This window comes from Euphorbia lathyris, chromosome 1, assembly GCF_963576675.1.
Source record: "Euphorbia lathyris chromosome 1, ddEupLath1.1, whole genome shotgun sequence".
Lineage (NCBI taxonomy): Eukaryota > Viridiplantae > Streptophyta > Magnoliopsida > Malpighiales > Euphorbiaceae > Euphorbia > Euphorbia lathyris.
In genome coordinates, this window is record NC_088910.1 from 16056032 (window position 1) to 16060840 (window position 4809).

Consider the following 4809-nt stretch of genomic DNA (forward strand, 5'->3'; position numbering starts at 1 on the left):
TGCTAAATGCCGAGCAACTCAGAGTCTCCTAACTAAATTTAGTGATTGATAAAGTTTTGTTCTATAATAAAGAACGCTTGAATGATCTAATCTATTGTTTACACAGAAGAATAAGAGTTTGTGTAAATGTCTTTGCTTTGCTTTCAGAGGGAACTTCAAGTATGAATTTACTCAGATTTTTGGCTTGTTGAAGATCAAGTTCCAATGAAGCAAATGACATGCCTTTTATAGTGACACTTCAAGGCATCAGTCATTTCAAATTTCGAAATAACCGTTGGAGGAAAACGGCTCTGCTGTCCCTTTCACCCTCATCGCTCAGTGCCACGGCCAATAAGAATGAAGTCTTTCTGTCTCTTTGTGTCTTGTTCAGTAGCACTTCAGTCGCTTTACTCAGAGTCTTCAGATGGTCTCACCATTTTTGGCAAATATTCCAAGACAGCACAACGACAACTCTTCTGTTGCGTCTGAATCTTTCCTCAATTAGATAACCTTTGTCTGCAAGTTAGGAAGTCAACTTTGTAGCTTCTCTACATTCTCTTTTGCCCTTCGAAGTCAGCAACTTCGTTGTGAAGGCACTGGCTTTCCTTCTGAATCATTCTTTCCGCTGGGCTGAGTGGATCCGAAAGCCTTTGATCTGTTTGACTTTCTTCTTTGCTTTCTTGGGCTTTGACTTGGTTGGTGGGCTTGGGCTTTCTCTTTAATTTCTTTTGCACTTATGATTTAATTTATCCAAACTACTCAACAAACACATTAGTAATAAAAAAAATCAAAGCTTTTTAATTTAATGTGTTGGGAATTCATCTTAGGGATTTAATTCTAATTTAAATAGATTTGTCAAATCAAAATTAGTGTGGAAATGTGTTTCAATAGCTGATTCATACTCAACAACTTAGAAACAGCAAAACACTCAATAGAAGTTGCTCGGAAAAGATAACTAAATCATCTACAAAAAAAAGATATGAAATAATAGGCCCAGTGTTGCTAACCCGAAGACCATGCAAAGCTCTAATACTCTCTGATTTTCTAATCAAAGCTGATAGCCCTTCCGCACAAATTCAAAATAAATAAGATGAAAGAGGATCCTTCTGTCAAAGACCCCGACTCAGCTTAACAAAGCCTTTTAGCACCCCATTTATAAGGAAAAAAAATGGGAAGTAAATGTCGGATTTCACAAAAATGGGAAACCTCCTACTTGGAAACCAGAAACCTCCTCTAAATCTGAACAAATTAGAACATCATTCAGATGTGCCTTCGATGTCACTAGAAAATGAACTAAACGGATGTTTCTTCGATGTCATCTTAAAAGATCTCTAAACAAATAGGAAATCTCATTCAAATATAAGCATGCATGGAAGAGAGTTTTGCAAATCTAATTCGGAAACCTCCTTCATCCTCATGTATCTTCATCAGAAAACTTTGGGAAGGAGGGGTTACCCAACTTTGGGAAGGAGGGATTCATCAGAAAACTTTCGGAATGAGGGTCCATTGGAATATGGAAACTTGGAGAAGAGGAATAATGATAAACTTTCAAAAATATTAAAGTAATTTTGGTTTTATTGAATTTATTATGCAATTGCTTCGATTAAATAAGTTAAAGGAATTTTGGTTTTATTGAATTTATTATACTACAGTAAAACCTCTATATAGGAATAGAGTTTGGTACCAAAAAAAAAAAATCAACACTTAAAGTTTATAAATTTAATGTTTAGCATATCAAGTCTACGAGTTTTATTTCCAATACCTAAAGAATTGGAAGAGTTTTGAGTTTAGTTTCCAATACATAAAGAAAAGAGTTTTATGAAAAAATGGTAAGAATTTATAGTTAAAGTTGGAATTTGTGTGCCAACTCATATTTAATCTCAATAATTTTTAAATTTTTTAATAAATTTTGTTTAAATCCTTAATACATATATACATTATTTACATAATTATTCCTATATAGAGGTATAGTTTCTAAAGGTGGGACTTGGATTATGTATAACAATTAACATTTGGGAGGTTATTCTTATTTATAACCGGCCCAAGTTGGGACCGAAATTTTTTATAACAAATTGGAGGTTATTCTTATATAGAGTATTCCTATATAGAGGTTTTACTGTATTGCTTCGATTAAAATATATAATTTTCAAAAAAATTAAAATTTTATTAAATTGACACATAAGTCTATTGCTTTATTGGACCACATCATATTAGAGTGCTTAATATTCGGCTTTGTGTTATTTTATTTATATAATAGATAGATATGGAAAATTGGAGAAGAGAAATAATGGTAAACTTTTAAAAATATTAAAGTAATTTTGGTTTTATTGAATTTATTATATAATTGCTTCAATTAAATAAGTTAAAGGAATTTTGGTTTTATTGAATTTATTATGCTATTGCTTCAATTAAAATGTATAATTTTCAAAAAATTTAAAATTCTATTAAATAGACACATAAATCTCTTATTTTATTGTACCACATCATATTAGAGAGTTTAATATCCTACCGTTTACCGTGTATTATTTTGTTTTCATATTATATATATATATATATATATATATATATATATATATATATAATAGATTTATTTAAGTTTTTATATGATTTTCACATATAGGCACATTGAAAGAGAAAATAACTTTCTTGAAGAAAAAAAACTAGTTAATATTATAAATGGGGGTAAGGATGGCAACAGGTACATGGGTAGGATACCCGCGGGCAGTGCAAATCTCAAACTCTAACCCGTTTATTTTTTAATTACATGTACATGTCTCATTACCTAAGGGATATACTTTTTGCATCACATATCCGTTGCATTTAATTTCCGGATACCCTGGAGGTTTTCCCATACTCATCACAGATAATGGTTTGAAACTCATATCCATCATATACTTTTTATATATGGTACATGTAGTCTCATTATTATCGGGTATCCGTGGATACAGTACCCGTTGCCATCCCTAAACGGTGGGGGATTATATGGAACTACTTTTTCTATTTTCGTTCTTCTTTATAGATTGAAAATTTTCATTTTCCCAACTAATATTTATGATGGCGTAAACTACTATTTGACTTTCAATCTATTCAAAATTTTATTATTTGGTCTCTAATTTATCTCAATTAGTAAAATTTCACCAAATTTAGATGGAGACTTAACGTAACTGGTATCCCATTGACACTTAATGATATTTTAATACTTAGACTTGATAAATTTTAGTTTAGAAATTTATTTTTATTTTTTAATTTAATTAATTTTTTTCACATAAGAAAATTTATGTGACAAATAAACTTTAAGACGTGCGACGTGTGAAATCTATATGTCAAAATATTGCCACATATAATGGGATAATGGTTTTGTCAAGTCTAAATTCAAATTAGAAGAAATTTCACCAATTGGAATAGTTCATGTACCTAATTCTCTTCCCATTTTCTATCAAAGGTTTCTATTTTGGATTTTTGTATTTTTTATTATTGTTTTTTTTTTCTTTTTAGTCTGTGTTCACATATTTTTTCGGATCTCTTTATCCGTCTGAATTTTATCTGTTTTCTATTATTCTATCGTTTATACTTTTTTCCGATTTAGCAAAAACATAAACGATTTATCTAATCAATGGATCAATAGATCTACATGGTTGCAACAAAAGAAATGACTCATATCCAAATGTTCGGAATAACCTAAATGGTGAAATTTGGTTTGCATCTACTTTTCTGTAGATTCCGATTTATGAGAAATATATGATTCATTGTTGTTTTGTGTTTTTATGCCATTATAACTTTTTTTTGCTCTATATAGTCATTTTATTCTATTCGTAGATCTTGTAAGTTTTGATTCCTTACCGGTGTTTTCTTGTTGTACTTATTGTGTTTTAATCTAATGACAGAACGTTTGGTATTCTATGGGGATATGGATAGAGATAAGGATAAAAGATTAAGATAAGCATAAAAATAAGATTGAGCAACTTATTATCTCATGTTTGGTATGTAGGATAGAGATATGGATAAAATGATTCATTTTACTATATTATCTCTAATTTAAAAACACATATTATTATATTATTATAGTATCAATTTAGAATGAAATTAATTAAATTTAATCTATCATCTTAAATATGTATATTTTCCATCTTAAATATATATTTTTTTATATTTTGAAAATTTAATACAGTATTTCGAGTATTTCTCAAGTTAGGATGATAGATTAAATTTAATTAATTTAATTCCAAAATTGATACTATAATAATATATGGACAAACTGAAGTTTTCAAAACTTCGAACATTAAAATTAACTTTAGAAATATTTGGAACACTCTACTAAATTTTCAAAATACAATAAATAGAATAAATAATAAAATTTAAAGGACAAATTAGACTTTTCCATATAAATTAGTTATCCCCATATCTTATACCACCTCCCCTCTAGGTATAGCTTTAGTGGGACAAAATATCCTCCCATGTCTCATTCTTATCTCTCTCAAACAAACACGGGATATATGTTATCTCGTTTTTTTATCCCTATCTCACCTCCTATATCCTTCTAATAAACACTCCGTGAAGTAGATATCAGCTCGCGTCGCCCAGACCCGTGTCCCTTGGGCTGGGTTTGGAATGAAAATTGATCTTAGGACTGGGCCTGGTAAAACCCGTTTATTTTGGGTGGGGGGGGGGGGGAGGGTTTGGGATTAATAAAAATAACACGGTCCGACCCCGCCCGTCTATTAATATTAATTAATAAATTTGTATATTTATATATTAAATATTTATTTTTAAGTATAATATTTATTTTTTATAATTAACAATTATATATATATACTTTTATATATATATATA